At 49.6% G+C, this 17,642-nt stretch overlaps 1 protein-coding gene across 2 annotated transcripts in view; it reads right to left on the bottom strand.

The window, feature by feature from the left end:
• Positions 1–17,642, bottom strand: part of SNAP47 (synaptosome associated protein 47) — a 77,558-nt gene that overhangs the window by 16,070 nt on the left and 43,846 nt on the right. The gene's annotated exons all lie outside the window — the stretch shown is intronic.

The raw sequence follows: 17,642 nt of genomic DNA, 5'->3' as shown, positions 1-17,642 counted from the left end.
GAGGAAGCTGGTCCCCTGATGCCTTCAGGAAGAGGAAGCTGGTCCCCTGATGCCTTCAGGAAGAGGAAGCTGGCCCCTAAAGCCTTCAGGAAGAGGAAGCTGGCCCCCTGATGACGTAAGAAAAGAAGCTAGCCCCCTGATGCCCCAACATGCGGTGGTGGAGCAATAGATTACAACCAACAACTCTGGATTCCCTGGTTGGGTGAGCATGTTTTTTTTTTTTTTTTTAAAGTTAACTCAGCAGATGAGGTAGGAAAATGTAAGGAGGACATGGAGTTCCTCTTTAAGTAATGTTTTGGGCTCACTTTCGTCAGCGGCGGCTGTTTAGGTCACTCTTTGCAGCCTAATGACGCGGCCTGAGTTCTCTGGTTGCAATTCTTGCCGCATTTTCTGCCTGGAATAAACACAAAACAGAGGTCGCAAGCAGATTTCCAGAAGGACACTGGGCTCTGAAGTCTGGCCAAGCCTTAAACAAATGGTCGGCGGCTATTTCTGAACCTGGGCTGATGACAGGCTGTCTAGCCGAGGGACGCACAAAACCACTAAGTAATGTCCCCGCAGCAGATGTGCGAGAGGATTAACACTCGAGAGGTACTTCTGCTTCTGGACGGCCTCATGGGCCAAACAACACAGGTCACCGCCGGGCGATTTGGGGGTCACCTACGCCGCATGACCAAAAACCGGCCCGCGGTTGATGGTGGGTTGCATCAATCATTCGATGACAGCTGCAGCCGTTCACTTATCTAGTGATGTCCAGATAGATGCAGCAACTGCAAAGACCAACTGAGGACGATTGAAGTCATCGCTGTCACTACGGTGGCGAATGAATGTCATTTTAGGGAAACCACTGCGGCAATCCGCAAGGGTTGATGGGTGATTTCTGGTCGCAAAATGGTGAAAGTGTGGAGGGACACAAAGATTGACACTCCTGGAAGTGTTCCTTTCTCAGTAGACTTTAATTCTCTGCAACAAAGTAGCGATGAGTAGCTTGTGTAGCGGGAGAGGTAACTATTCCATCTCTCATTTACAGTGGTTCTAAAGGCTGAAGGGTCTTTCCCTCTTCATTGGCTGAGACATTGGCTCCCGCTCAGAGGCATAACTAGAAACTTCAGGCCCCCGGAGCAAGAAATCGTGATACTTTTTTTTTTTTTTTTTTGGGTGAGGAGGGGGAAATGGGATCAGTGGCAGTGGTGAAGGTGAGGGGGGTGGGATCAGTAGTGGCGGTGGTGTTAAGGGGGGATGGCAGTGGTGGCGTTGAGGGGGGTGGCAGTGGTGGTGTTGGGGGGGGTGGCAGCGGTGGTGTTAAGGGCAGGTGGCATTGGTGGTGTTGAGGGGGGTGGCAGCTGTGGTGTTGAGGAGGGGATGGCATCAGTGGTGCCATCCTCTCCTACCGCCACCTCTGCCCCTTGCTGATCCCACCCCACCACCACCGCAGATCTCATCCCTATTCCCCCCCATCACCTCTGGTATAGAGGTGATGGGGGGTAGGGATGAGATCTGGTGGGGTGGGATCAGCAAGAGGCAGAGGTGGTGGAGGTTGGGATCAAATGCAATTTGTCACTCACTTAGGTCAATCAATCGATTCCACCTCAGAATTCCGTTGTGCCTCCAGGGATGCCTTTGCCTCATGGGGACTCCTCGCAGTCGCAGAGGGAAGAGCTCCTCCCCCTTCACTCGATTAGTGTCAGCTGACTGTCTTTTTCAGTGCCTATCCCTACATGCTCTCTGGATAGGCGGGGCGGTCCATAGTCTCGGCTCTGCCTTCCCTCCCTTCAGCAGTCAACGGGCAGCGGAACGAACAGACAGGCGGGCCTTAGTAGCACAGCAAGAATGGACAGGGGTGCCCCTCACACGGGCGGGATGGGCTCCTTACACTGGCATACAGACGGGCCCCCCCTGAAGTGGCGGAACTCCAGGGCCCAGTCGCAAGTGCGACTGCTGCGACCCTGATAACTCCACCACTGCTCCCGCTGCTGTCAATCTCAGTGAGGACAGAGCGGGGGACGGGGCTAGCCTCACTCTGTGTGCCTCACAAAGTCACAAAGTGGCAGAGCAAGCAGCTCCAATACTTACCTTAGCCCCATCACGATCCAGTGATGGGCACAAGAGCCTCGGCTCTCTGGGGACTCCCTTTTCTCATTGGCTGAGACAGTAGCGAGAGCCATCGGCAATCTCAGCCAGTGAGCCAATGAGGAGGGGGCGGGGCCGAGCCATGGCTTTGTGTGTAAGTGGACCCGCAGAGCAGCAGCTTGGGAGCCAGCCTGCTTGTGTGCCCCCAAGAGCAAGCTGCTTGCTCTGGGGGCACTCGGGGGGGGGCAGGAGCACTGACGGAGGACCCCAAGAAGGGGAGGATGTGGGCTGCTCTTTGCAAAACTATTATACAGAGCAGGTAAGTATAACATGCTGTTATTTTCTTTTCTTTCTTTTTTTTTTCATCTGAACTTTACAAACTCTTTAACGAAAAGTGCTCTTTCGTTTTTATTAGCCTTTTTGCTGCCAGGGCCGCTTTTGCATTTTTTTTTCTGCATACATGTTTAAAAATTCATTTTAGGCCTAAAGATTAGTTAAAACCCTCAAAACATTCTATAATTTTTTAAAAGCAAACACCCAGTAGAATAAAATGATGGTAGTTCCAATTTTTCACGTCACACAATATTAGTGCAGCGATTTATCAAGCACAAATTTTCAGTAAAAATACACGGAGGTTAATTTTAGGGCAAACGCAAAATAGTACCAACTTTTTTATTTATTTTTTTTGTAAAATATAAATGATAAAGGTTTTGTCAAGTAGATACCAGGGATGCACTGGTGCCAATACAGTGTAATGTCACCGGTAAAAATGCTCCCGATACCCGAAACCGGTGCGTTGCGGTGCGATTCCTGTCTGAACTGCATGCAGTTTCCGGCACTGCTCCTGTGTGAACTCATCTCTTGTAGTGCAATTTGCGCCATTTTTATTTTGTATAGATGCAAATTGCACCGCAAAGTACCGGTACTCATCTCGCTAATAAAAAAAAAAGGGGGGGGATATCGGTGCATCCCTAGTAGATACCCAACGTGTCAAGCTTTAAAATTGTGCACACCCTCAAAAATGATGATGAACTTTGGTACCCCATATTTCTCATAGGTGACCCTTTAAAAGCCCCTAGAGGTCTTCAGTTTAGTGCAGGGGTCTCCAAACTATGGCCCAAGGGCCACATCTAGCCCACTACAAGATTTTATCTGGCCCTCAGGTCAATGGCTTATCCTCAATGTGCACTCATTATGGTCGGCAGATGCTGCCTATGGTCTCCCTTTCTGATGTAAGAGGGAATTCTGTATGTGGGGGGGGGACTCTGATGTAGACCATGATGTAAGGGGGGACTCCTAAAAGACTCTGATGTATTCCTGTGACCAGTATGAGAGAGTGAGAGCGATAACACCAAATTTAACACACCTGCTCCCCATTCACACCTGAGACCTTGTAACACTAACAAGTCACATGACACCGGGGAGGGAAAATGGCTAATTGGGCCCAATTTAGACATTTTCACTTAGATGCTCAATAGGGTTTAGGTCTGGAGAGATGCTTGCCCAGTCCATCACCTTTACCCTCAGCTTCTTTAGCAGGGCAGTGGTCGTCTTGGAGGTGTGTTTGAGGATCGTTATGTTGGAATACTACCCTGCGGCCCAGTCTCCAAAGGGAGGGGATCATGCTCTGCTTCAGTAGGTCACAGTACATGTTGGCATTCATGGTTCCCTCAATGATCTGTAGCTCCCCAGTGGAGGCAGCACTAGTGCAGCTCCAGACCATGACACTCCCACCACCATGCTTGACTGTAGACAAGACACACTTGTCTTTGTCCTCCTCACCTTCTTGCCGCCACACACGTTTGTCACCATCTGAACCAAATAAGTTTATCTTGGTCTCATCAGACCACAGGACATGGTTCCAGTAATCCATGTCCTTAGTCTGCTTGTCTTCAGCAAACTGTTTGTGGCCTTTCTTGTGCATCATCTTTAGAAGAGGCTTCCTTCTGGGATGTCAGCCATGCAGACCAATTTGATGCAGTGTGCGGCGTATGGTCTGAGCACTGACAGGCTGACCCCCCACCCCTACAACCTCTGCAGCAATGCTGGCAGCACTCATATGTCTATTTCCCAAAGACAACCTCTGGATATGATGCTGAGCACGTGACCTCAACTTCTTTGGTGGACCATGGTGAGGCCTGTTCTGAGTGGAACCTGTCCTGTTATACCGCTGTATGGCCTTGGCCACCGTGCTGCAGCTCAGTTTCAGGGTCTTGGCAATCTTCTTATAGCCTAGACCATCTTTATGTAGAGCAACAATTCTTTTTTGTAGATCCTCAGAGAGTTCTTTGCCATGAGGTGCCATGTTGAACTTCCAGTGACCAGTATGAGAGAGTGAGAGCGATAACACCAAATTTAACACACCTGCTCCCCATTCACACCTGAGACCTTGTAAGACTAACGAGTCACATGACACCGGGGAGGGAAAATGGCTAATTGGGCCCAATTTGGACATTTTCACTTAGGGGTGTACTCACTTTTGTTGCCAGCGGTTTAGACATTAATGGCTGTGTGTTGAGTTATTTTGAGGGGACAGCAAATTTACACTGTTATACAAGCTGTACACTCACTACTTTACATTGTAGCAAAGTGTCATTTCTTCAGTGTTGTCACATGAAAAGATAGAAGAAAATATTTACAAAAATGTAAGGGGTGTACTCACTTTTGTGAGATACTGTATGTACTGTGTTTTAAATGTTTGGGGTTCTAAGTAATTTTGTAGCAAAATGCTGATTTTTACATATATGTGAGAAGCGTCATGCCGGGTACACACTTTCCGAGATTCCGACAACGAAATCCTGTGATTTTTTTTCCTGACGGATGTTGACTCAAACTTGTCTGGCATACACACGGTCGCACAAATCTTGTCAGAAATCCTGATCGCCAAGAACGCGGTGACGTACAACACGTACGACGAGCCGAGAAAAAATTAAGTTCAATAGCCAGTGCGGCTCTTCTGCTTGATTCCGAGCATGCGTGGAACTTTGTGCGTCGGAATTGTGTACACACGATCAGAATTTCCGACAACGGATTTGGTTGTCGGAAAATTTGAGAACCAGCTCTCAAATTTTTGTTGTCAGAAACTCCGACAAAAAAAATGTCCGATGGAGCCTACACACGGTCTGAATTTCCGACAACAAGCTCCCATCGAAAACATTTGTTGTCGGAAATTCCGATCGTGTGTACGCGGCATTAGGGTAGGCCTGGTCTTAAAAGTGGTTAATAAAAAAAATGCAATGTACATGTGTTAGATGCAATGTGGTGTGAATATAACCTTAATTATTATTTTTTATTTTTTTGTGTAATCAGCACCAGAGTCCAATAAGTGCTATAACACTAAGCTGAATATAATCAAGTGGAATCTTCAATCCACGAAGGCACAGCCAATTCCTCCATGCAAGTACCTTAAATAATAAACAGTAATAATAATAATAATAAAGACTGAAAAAAAAAACGAGTCACAACATATCTCAACCCCTCGCCCCCGCCTGAAAAATAGAAAGTTCCTAACATATTGAAGTCTGATTAATGATCCATCCAAGAATCAAGTTGGCGGCTACATTGTAAACATTCGGTTAACTTCTCCATCCGCGCTTTTTTTTTTTTTTTGCATTATTAATCTTGGCATTTATTACTCTCAGCTCATAAATCTTTGAATTACAGCTGGGGGGGGGGCCAGGACGCTCACTATTATTTCAGGTTTGCGCGGTCAGTCCGACAGGTTGCGCATTTTTCAACATTATCGCTTTATTATTTCCAATTTTTGTTATGTAATGGCGTTCCCGCTATTGAATCTGACGGAGGAACAACTTGTTAATGTCGGGTATAAAATGTCCCCGCTGTGGTTCATAAATATCCCAACAGAGCCTCGGGCCCCCCTGAACCCCCCCTCCTCCAGAGCCTCAGGCCCCCCTAAACACCCCCCCTCCTCTAGAGCCTCGGGCCCCCTGAACCCCCTCCTCCAGAGCCTCAGGCCCCCATGAACCCCCCCCCTCCGGAGCCTCAGGCCCCCATGAACCCCCCCTCCTCCGGAGCCTCGGGCCCCCCTGAACCCCCCCTCCTCCAGAGCCTCGGGCCCCCCTGAACCCCCCCTCCTCCAGAGCCTCGGGCCCCCCTGAACCCCCCCTCCTCCAGAGCCTCAGGCCCCCATGAACCCCCCTCCTCCGGAGCCTCGGGCCCCCCTGAACCCCCCCTCCTCTGGAGCCTCGGGCCCCCCTGAACCCCCCCTCCTCTGGAGCCTCGGGCCCCCCTGAACCCCCCCTCCTCCAGAGCCTCGGGCCCCCCTGAACCCCCCCTCCTCCAGAGCCTCAGGCCCCCATGAACCCCCCCTCCTCCGGAGCCTCGGGCCCCCCTGAACCCCCCCTCCTCTGGAGCCTCGGGCCCCCCTGAACCCCCCCTCCTCCGGAGCCTCGGGCCCCCATGAACCCCCCCTCCTCCAGAGCCTTAGGCCCCCATGAACCCCCCCCTTCTCCGGAGCCTCGGGCCCCCCTGAACCCCCCCTCCTTCGGAGCCTCGGGCCCCCTGAACCCCCCTCTCTGGAGCCTCGGGCCCCCCTGAACCCCCCCTCTACTCCGGAGCCTCGGGCCCCCCTGAACCCCCCCTCCTCCAGAGCCTCGGGCCCCCTGAACCCCCCTCTCTGGAGCCTCGAGCCCCCCTGAACCCCCCTCTACTCCGGAGCCTCGGGCCCCCTGAACCCCCCCTCTCTGGAGCCTCGGGCCCCCCTGAACCCCCCCTCTTCTCCGGAGCCTCAGGCCCCATGAACTTCCCCCCATCTAGAGCCTCGGGCCCCCCTGAACCCCCCTCCTCCGGAGCCTCGAGCCCCCCTGAACCCCCCCACCGGAGCCTCTGGCCCCCCTGAACCACCCCTCCCCCGGAGCCTCAGGCCCCCCTGAACCCCCCTCTACTCCGGAGCCTCGGGCCCCCTGAACCCCCCCTCTCTGGAGCCTCGGGCCCCCCTGAACCCCCCCTCTTCTCCGGAGCCTCAGGCCCCATGAACTTCCCCCCATCTAGAGCCTCGGGCCCCCCTGAACCCCCCTCCTCCGGAGCCTCGAGCCCCCCTGAACCCCCCCACCGGAGCCTCTGGCCCCCCTGAACCACCCCTCCCCTGGAGCCTCAGGCCCCCCTGAACCCCCCCAGAGCCTTGGGCACCACTGAACCCCCTCCTCCGGAGCCTCAGGCCCCCCTGAACTCTCCCCCTCCTCCGGAGCCTCGGGCCCCCCTGAACCCCCCTCTTCTGGAGCCTCGGGCCCCCCTAAACCCCCCCCACAAACCACATCGCTGTCCAAATATTGTCAGGGCTTCTCCGGCACCTCCGAGTATCATGTCACCCCCCCCAAAAAAATGACCTCAGACACCGATGGGGGGGCTCCGTATTAATAACAAAAGAGAGGGCCCCCCCCCCGGGGGGGGAAGAATGACGTGTTCTGTGCTTCATTATTTCTACAATCGGCTGTAATACTCACATCAGCACCTTCTAATAAATATCAATAGCTGAAGATTTACCGAGTTTTGTCACCAAATTCATTTTGGAGAAATCAGAAGGTTTTATTTTTTATTCAATTTTCTTATTTCTACGGATGTGGAAATGACCTGATAGACCCCTTCACCACCGAAAGTCACCGAAGACCGGATCCCCAGACCTGATAGACCCCTTCACCACCGAACGTCACCGAAGACCGGATCCCCAGACCTGATAGACCCCTTCACCACCGAACGTCACCGAAGACCGGATCCCCAGACCTGATAGACCCCTTCACCACCGAAAGTCACCGAAGACCGGATCCCCAGACCTGATAGACCCCTTCACCACCGAACGTCACCGAAGACCTGATCCCCAGACCTGATAGACCCCTTCACCACCGAACGTCACCGAAGACCGGATCCCCAGACCTGATAGACCCCTTCACCACCGAAAGTCACCGAAGACCTGATCCCCAGACCTGATGAACCCCTTGACCACCGAAAGCCACCGAAGACCGGATCCCCAGACCTGATAGACCCCTTCACCACCGAAAGTCACCGAAGACCGGATCCCCAGACCTGATAGACCCCTTCACCACCGAAAGTCACTGAAGACCGGATCCCCAGACCTGATGAACCCCTTGACCACCGAAAGCCACCGAAGACTGGATCCCCAGACCTGATAGACCCCTTCACCACCGAAAGTCACTGAAGACCGGATCCCCAGACCTGATGAACCCCTTGACCACCGAAAGTCACCGAAGACCGGATCCCCAGACCTGATAGACCCTTTCACCACTGAAAGTCACTGAAGACCGGATCCCCAGACCAGATAGACCCCTTCACCACCGAACGCCACTGAGGACCGGATCTCCAGACCTGATAGACCCCTTCACCACCAAAAGTCACTGAAGACCGGATCCCCAGACCTGATAGACCCCTTCAGTACCCGCCTGTACCCATTCCTCTTCATTGCCGGGACATTATTTAGAGCTATGATAGCTTGACTGACAATTACTCAATCGTGCAGCAATGTACCCCATATGAATCTTATATTGTTTTCATCAGACAGAAAAGTGTCATCTAATAACCTAAATATTCTGCCTGAAATTGTTTACAGTAATCTCCAAACTGCATCCAAGAGCTGGACTCCGCCCCTTGTCTGCTTTTATTCATCCCCCGGGGGCACTATTCCTCCCACAGACACCAATGATGGGGCACCATTCCTCCCACAGACACCAATGATGGGGCACTATTCCTCCCACTGACACCAATGATGGAGCACTATTCCTCCCACTGACACCAATGATGGGGCACTATTCCTCCCACTGACACCAATGATGGGGCACTATTCCTCCCACTGACACCAATGATGGGGCACTATTCCTCCCACTGACACCAATGATGGGGCACTATTCCTCCCACTGACACCAATGATGGGGCACTATTCCTTCCACTGATACCAATGATGGGGCACCATTCCTCCCACAGACACCAATGATGGGGCACTATTCCTCCCACTGACACCAATGATGGAGCACTATTCCTCCCACTGACACCAATGATGGGGCACTATTCCTCCCACTAATACCAATGATAGGGCAACATTCCTCCCACAGACACCAATGATGGGGCACTATTCCTCCCACTGACACCAATGATGGGGCACCATTCCTCCCACTGATACCAATGATGGGGCACCATTCCTCCCACTGACACCAATGATGGGGCACCATTCCTCCCACTGATACAAATGATGGGGCACCATTCCTCGCACTGATACCAATAATGGGGCACCATTCCTCTCACTGATACCAATAATGGGGCACCATTCCTCCCACTGATACCAATGATGGGGCACTATTCCTTTCACTAATACCAATGATGGGGCATCATTCCTCCCACTGATACCAATGATGGGGCACCATTCCTCCCACTGACACCAATAACGAGGCACCATTCCTCCCACTGATACCAATGAAGGGGCACTACTCCTCCCACTGATACCAATGATGGGGCACAATTCCTCCCACTGATACCAATGATGGGGCACTATTCCTCCCACTGATACCAATGATGGGGCACTATTCCTCCCACTGACACCAATGATGGGGCACTATTCCTCCTACTGATACCAATAATGGGGCACCATTCCTTCTACTGACACCAATAATGGGGCACTATTCCTCCCACTGATACCAATGATGGGGCACTATTCCTCCCACTGACACTAATGATGGGGCACTATTCCTCCCACTGATACCAATGATGGGGCACCATTCCTCCCACTGATGGGACACTATTCCTCCCACTGACACCAATGATGGGACACTATTCCTCCTACTGATACCAATAATGGGGCACCATTCCTTCTACTGACACCAATAATGGGGCACTATTCCTCCCACTGACACCAATGATGGGGCACTATTCCTTGTTTGGGGTGGAGGAACTTGACTGTCCTGCACAGAGTCCTGACCTCAACCCGATAGAACACCTTTGGGATGAATTAGAGCGGAGACTGTGAGCCAGGCCTTCTCATCCAACATCAGTGCCTGACCTCACAAATGCGCTTCTAGAAGAATGGTCAAACATTCCCATAGACACACTCCTAAACCTTGTGGACGGCCTTCCCAGAAGAGTTGAAGCTGTTATAGCTGCAAAGGGCGGAGCCAACTCAATATTGAACCCTACGGACTAAGACTGGGATGTCATTAAAGTTCATGTGTGTGTAAAGGCAGGTGTCCCAATACTTTTGGTAATATAGTGTGTATGCCGTAGTTCGTAGACAATATAACTTTTGTGCAAACCAATCGATATACACTTATTGGGATTTATTGTACCAAAAATATGTAGCAAAATACATATCGGCCTAAATTGATAAAGAAATTCTATTTTTTTTTCTTAAAATTCTGGATATATTTTATAGCAGAAAGTAAAAAATTGTTGGGTGTTACTGTTTGCCCCCCTCCCAAAAAAAATTACCATCGGCCGCCACTGCCTGGAAGGATCCAAATGCCTGAGCTCAATCCTATACCCAACAATGATCTCATCACACTCTCCTCTCTTACATACAGATGACCACTAGGGGGAACTACACCAGGGAAAAGAAATTCTAAAATCTTCTATAATCTTTAACCACTTAACCTCCGAAAGGTTTACCCCCCCCCCCCCCCCCCCCCCCCCACGACCAGGCGATTTTTTTGCTATTCAGCACTGCACTATTTTAACTGGTAATTGCCCGGTCATGCAATGCTGTACCCAAATGACATTGATTTTTTTTCACACAAATAGAGCTTTGCGTTTTTTTTTATTATATAAACGAAAAAAGACTGAAAATTTTGAAAAAATAAAATAAAATAAAATAAAATAATAAATAAAGAAAATATATATATTTTTACTTTTTGCTATAAAACATATCCAATTCTAAAAAAATCTAATTTTTTATAAATTTAGGCCAAAATGTATTCTTCATAAAAAACAGCGCAGAATGTGTAATCACCTCTCACATCTAATGAAAAAAAAAAAAAAAAGAAAAAAAATATTATATATATATATAAAATATGTATCCCATAGTTTGTAGACGATAAAACTTTCATGAAAACATATCAATACACACTTATTGGGATTTTTTTTTTTTTTTTTTTATCAAAGACATGTAGCAGAATACATTTGGGCCAAAATTTTGAAGAAAGAAATTAGAATTTTCCATTTTTTTTTTTAAATTAAATAGTAAAGTAAAAAAAAATATTTTTTCAAAATTTTTGGTATTCTTTAGTTTATTTAATAAAAAAAAAAAAAAAAAACAGCTGTGATCAAATACCACCAAAAGAAAGCTCTATTTGTGTGAAAAAAAAATGATAAAACTTTAATTTGGGTACAGCGTTACATGACCGCGGAATTACCAGTTAAACACAGTGCTGTATAGCAACAAATGGCCTGGTCTTGAAGGGGGGGTAAAACCTTCCTGAGGTCAAGTGGTTAAAGATGAGCTCCAGGATCAACAAACATTGTCTGAATCCATTCATCCTGTGTATTCTTTGTGAATCTCGGTGAGCTTTGTGTATTTCTTCTAGATCTGTGCAGTAATCCAGTGTGAGACTTCCTGTAATAAAGACCGCTCACTGCTGCTCTCTCACCTTGGGCAGGTGACTGGTCTTGTCTCCGCCCCCCTCCTGTAGTTTTCTGTGGGAAGCCTGTAGTGGGTGGAGCCTGCTGGGCCCCTCCCACAGCTCTGCTCTCTCCCCTTGTGCAGGGTGATCGGTCTTGTCTCCGCCCCTTCCTGTAGTTTTCTGCAGGCAGCCTGTAGTGTCGTTTCTACAGGTTTCTGATCTAGTCTCCACCCCCTTTGTAGTAGTGGGTGGAGCCTACTTGGCATCTCTTACAACTCTGCTCTCTTACGTTGTGCAGATGACTGGTCTTGTCTCCGCCCCCTCCTGTAGTTTTCTGCAGGCAGACTGTAGCATAGTTTCTGCAGGTGGTCTTGTCTCCGTCCCTTCCTGTGGTAGTGGGCAGAGCCTACTTGGCCTCTCCTACAACTCTGCTCTCTTTCTTCTTGTTCAGGGGGACTGGTCTCGTCTCCACCCCCTCCTGTTGCAGTGGGTGGAGCCTACTTGGACTCTCCTACAATTTGGCTCTCTCACCTTGTGCAGGGTGACCGGTCTTGTCTCCATCCCCTCCTGTAGTTCTCTGCAGGCAGCCCGTAGTGTAGTTTCTGCAGGTGGCTGATCTAGTCTCCGCCCCCTCTGTAGTAGTGGGTGGAGCCTACTTGGACTCTCCTACAATTTGGCTCTCTCACCTTGTGCAGGGTGACCGGTCTTGTCTCCGCCCCCTCCTGTAGTTTTCTGCAGGCAGCCTGTAGTGTAGTTTCTGCAGGTGGCTGATCTAGTCTCCGCCCCCTCTGTAGTAGTGGGTGGAGCCTACTTGGCATCTCTCACAACTCTGCTCTCTCACCTTGTGCAGGGTGATCGGTCTTGTCTCCGCCCCCTCTGTAGTTCTCTGCAGGCAGCCCATGGTGTAGTTTCTGCAGGTGGCTGATCTAGTCTCCGCCCCCTCTGTAGTAGTGGGTGGAGCCTACTTGGCATCTCTTACAACTCTGCTCTCTCACCTTGTGCATGGTGATCGGTCTTGTCTCCGCCCCCTCTGTAGTAGTGGGTGGAGCCTACTTGGCATCTCTCACAACTCTGCTCTCTCACCTTGTGCAGGGTGATCGGTCTTGTCTCCGCCCCCTCTGTAGTTCTCTGCAGGCAGCCCGTAGTGTAGTTTCTGCAGGTGGCTGATCTAGTCTCCGCCCCCTCTGTAGTAGTGGGTGGAGCCTACTTGGCATCTCTTACAACTCTGCTCTCTCACCTTGTGCATGGTGATCGGTCTTGTCTCCGCCCCCTCTGTAGTAGTGGGTGGAGCCTACTTGGCATCTCTCACAACTCTGCTCTCTCACCTTGTGCAGGGTGATCGGTCTTGTCTCCGCCCCCTCTGTAGTTCTCTGCAGGCAGCCCGTAGTGTAGTTTCTGCAGGTGGCTGATCTAGTCTCCACCCCCTCTGTAGTAGTGGGTGGAGCCTACTTGGCATCTCTCACAACTCTGCTCTCTCACCTTGTGCAGGGTGACCGGTCTTGTCTCCGCCCCCTCCTGTAGTTCTCTGCAGGCAGCCCGTAGTGTAGTTTCTGCAGGTGGCTGATCTAGTCCCCGCCCCCTCTGTAGTAGTGGGTGGAGCCTACTTGGCATCTCTCACAACTCTGCTCTCTCACCTTGTGCAGGGTGATCGGTCTTGTCTCCGCCCCCTCTGTAGTTCTCTGCAGGCAGCCCGTAGTGTAGTTTCTGCAGGTGGCTGGTCTTGTCTCCGCCCCCTCCTGTAGTAGTGGGTGGAGCCTACGTGGCCTCTCCTAAAACTCTGCTCTCTCTCCTTGTGAAGGGTGATCGGTCTTGTCTCCACCCCCTCCTGTGGTTGCCTGTAGTGGGTGGAGCCTGATGGGCCCCTCCCACAGCTCTTCTCTCCGCACAGGCTATGCACAGCACAGTGATGATGTCACTGCTATTTTTTTTACAATTCAATAGCCGGGTTCAAAGTTAATTTATATACTTTGTTGCAATTGACCATTCTGTTTTAAAATGAAAGTTCCCGTGCCCGGGGTTCAGCTTTAACACCACGAAGCGCATTCCCGTTGGATGAAGCGAGTTCTGATGATCTTATTGCCGAGGCTGCGATCCCTTTTGCGAGGCCCTGCGGCATCGCCCGGGTAACCGAGCCGCTGGATGACAGATACGCGCGGTTTCCGAGAGACGCGCGGATCTGCGCCAAGCTTTCTTGCCGAGAGGAAAGTGCCCCCGTCCACAAATACACAAACTGTCAGCGCTGCCAACCGCGTAATAACCAATGTGGTCACGCTCTTTCCCGGATACACCCACAAATGCGGCGCTTTTTTGGAATCCCCGAGTCTTTACCAGCAGCGGAGGGGAAAAGCCATGAAAGCAGAAAATGCTTCTACATTATTAATGTCATTCCTGACGGAGCCGGAGAAACACACTGCACAGGCCGAAGCATTTATCTCCCCTCCTCCATGGATGTGCCCCCCTTCCCGACATCCTCAGATTTATTTTTTGCACGACTAACTTAAATTATTATTATTAATAATATACAGAATTTATTTAGCACAGCTCTTCACAATATAAAGGGGGACAGTACTGTAATGTGGGGGGGGGGGGGCAGATCAGCTGCACTTTTGTAACCCACCAGCCGCTATCCCCTTTGGCGGCAGAGACCAGGAGTGTACACATACCATGGCGCTTTGCTTCACCGCTGCAGCAGGACATATGCCCACCGGCCAAACACTACCCAATTCTTGTGAATGGGGCCACTCAGCCAGCGCCCTGCAACCCCCCCGGCCAATCCACATGTTTGCCGCACACTAGTTTGGCAGTCAAGGGGTTAAAGCTGGTGGTGAGGAGGCCATACATACAACCCCCTCATCACTACCTGTCAAATGCTTTCTGAAGGGCAATCCAAATGCAGGTTGCTCTTCCAAGACCAAAGCTCATGTGAACGAGCCCTTCATTTTTATTTATTTTTTATTTATTTCAGGTACTTATATAGCGCCATCAATTTACGCAGCGCTTTACATATGCATTGTACATTCACATCGGTCCCCGCCCTCAAGGAGCTTACAATCTAAGGTCCCGAACTCACATTCATACACATACGAGGGACAAGTTAGACAGGAGTAGAGCTGGGCGAATTTCTTAAAAAAAAACTCAATTCACGATTCGAATTTTTTTTTTTTTTTTCTCACCGCGCCGGTGCTGAGGAGCTGCGGGCAGGAGTTTTTAGGCGAGGCCGCGGCTTCGGCCTAGTCCGCGGCGTCCGGCCTCGCGGACTAGGCCAAAGCCGCGGACTCGCCTAAAAACTCCTGCCCGCAGCTCCTCAGGACCAGCGCGGTGTCCAAAAAAAAAAAAAATCTAAAAAAATCGATTTGCTTAAATTTTGAATCGATTTGACCTCTCAACTCAATTCAAGATTTAAATCGATTTTTATCCCCAGCCCTAGACAGGAGCTAACTAACCTACCAGCATGTCTTTGGAGTGTGGGAGGAAACCGGAGCACCCGGAGGAAACCCACACAGGCACATCAAGAAGATGCAAACTCCATGCCGGTAATGTCGCGGTTGGATTCGAACCATCGACCCTTTTGCTGCTAGGGGAAAGTGCCATCCACTACACCACTGTGCCCTTATGAATAAAAAACATGTTATATTTGTATGATTCGTGTAATGGTTTTGCACAGAGCAGCCATGAACCTCCTCTTCTAGGCCCCCCCCCCCTCCCTCCCCCCCACCTTCACTCTTGGCTCCTATTCTTCTCCAAGTGGCCCCTTAGCAAACCTACAGGGGCACTTGTGCGGGCACGCTCCTGAGCCAGGCTGTGTGTGTCCACTGACATACACATCGCGACTTGGACCCGCCCCCCCCCCCCCCCCCCCCACATTCTCCTTACTGGTTTTGGCTGACAACGGCTCCCGTTGCTGTCAGAGTCTCTAATGAGACCAGGAAGAGGAGAGAGGAGCTGCAGCAGATGCACAGCGCTGGATTGAGATTGGACTCTTTTTTTTTTTTTTTAACCCTTTCCTGCCTAAGCCTATTTCTGACATTTGTTGCTTACAAGTTAAAATATGTATTTTTTGCTAGAAAATCACTTAGAACCTCCAAATATTTAAAATTATATATATATATATATATATATATATATATATATATATATATATATATATATATATATATATATATATATATATATTTTTAGCAAAGACCCTAGAGAATAAAATGGCAATCGTTGCAAAAATCACATGGTATTTGCAGAGCGTTCTTCCAAACGCAGTTTTTTGGGAAAAAAGACTCTTTCATGAATTAAAAAAAAAAAAAAAAAAAAAAAAAAATTAAAACGGTAAAGTTATCCCAATTTTTTTTTATAATGTAAAAGAGTCAATAGATACCTAACATGTCACGCTTTGAAATTGCGCACACTCATGGAATGGCGACAAAGTACAGTAACTAAAGATCTCCATAGGCGACGCTTTAAAAAAAAAAAAATTAACGGTTACCAGGTTAGAGTTACAGAGATGGTCTAGTGCTGGAATTATTGCTCTCACTCTGACGATCGCGGCGATACCTCACATGTGTGGTTTGAACGCCGTTTACATTTGCGGGCGCGACTTACGTATGCGTTTTCTTTGTTGCGCAGGGACGGGGGCTCTTTAAAAAAAAAAAAAAAAAAAAAAAAAAGTTTTTTTTTTTCTTATTCATTCTTTTTTTTTTTTCTTTACATTGTCCCTCTAAAAAAAAAAAAAAAAAAAAAATCTGATCACTTTTATTACTGTCACAAGGAATGTAAACATCCCTTGTGATAGTGATAGGCGGTGACAGGTACTCTTTATGGAGGGATCAGGACCCCCCCCCCCCCCCAATCCCTTCTTTGCACTTAAAAGTATTCAGATCGCCAAAATCTGCGATTCTAGACACTGTCATTTTTTAAAAATCTGCGCCAAGTAAACCGGAAGTGACGTTGTGAAGGCATGTATGTATATAAATGAAATTAACAGTTTTGTAATGTATTTATACATCATCTATGCCAATGAAATGCTTTTACACTCTATATACCTCCACTCTAGTCAATGGCCTCATCTAAAGTCCCAACCTCCCTTTTCTTATGTATGGGAGTTAACTCCCACTTTGTAAAAACCTTAGAGTGTCTATTGCCTTAAAGTGGAGCTCCACCCCAAAAAAAAAAAAATGTCATTAATGTGCGTGAAATAAATTTAAAAGGAAAATTGTCGAAAATTTTTTTTCTTTTACTTACCTTTTTATGCCTGTTGCTATGTAGTCCCTCGAAATCTGCCCCCTTCATCACCTCGGCTCCTTACGTCACTTCCCTCGGCGCTACCGCTCCTGGGAAATGTCATCATTTCCCAGGAGTCAGTGGGGGAAACGCCGAGAGCTTCGTTGCCATCACAACGGGACGGGCACTTCCAACGACGCCGCCCGTTGTGATGGCAACCGGATTAGTTGACGATGTCCTGTCAAAAAAATGCCCCCCATGTCGAAGAAATGCCCGCCCGGTATTACGCACGCGCAGGGCTTGCGCAGTACGGAGCCGCCGAACATTGGATTCCATTGTTCAGCGGCTCCATACTACGCAAGCGCTGCGGCGCGCGCAGTACAGGGCCGGGCGTTATTCGAGGGGGGGGCATTTCTCGTCAGAACGGCGCTGCGAAAATGACACAATGCGCAGGCGCGAGATCGGGGAGAGAACAGGGAACCGTATCCCGGAACAGGATGCTTGTGGGCTTCACATGCGTCATAACGTCGCGCCCGGGCCTCCGACGGTCATAGAGATGACTGGTGACCACCTGGTCACCGGAAATCTCTATCGTCGTCATCCGGTAACGGACGATTCTTTCTCCGGGCCCCCGATGGCATGGGAGAGCCCGGAGAAGCACCGTCTGTGTTCGGGGGGGGACACACACCTGCACTGTGGTCACATATTGGGACCAGCGGCTGCACAAACCATCTTTTGTTGGTGGCGATCGGTGCAGTCACTGCGCCCCAACAGACGTGAATGAGACTT

Source organism: Aquarana catesbeiana, linkage group LG05, assembly GCF_042186555.1.
Source record: "Aquarana catesbeiana isolate 2022-GZ linkage group LG05, ASM4218655v1, whole genome shotgun sequence".
Classification (NCBI taxonomy): domain Eukaryota; kingdom Metazoa; phylum Chordata; class Amphibia; order Anura; family Ranidae; genus Aquarana; species Aquarana catesbeiana.
Note: the sequence above shows the minus strand (reverse complement) of the source record. Positions and strands in the feature narration are given on the sequence as shown.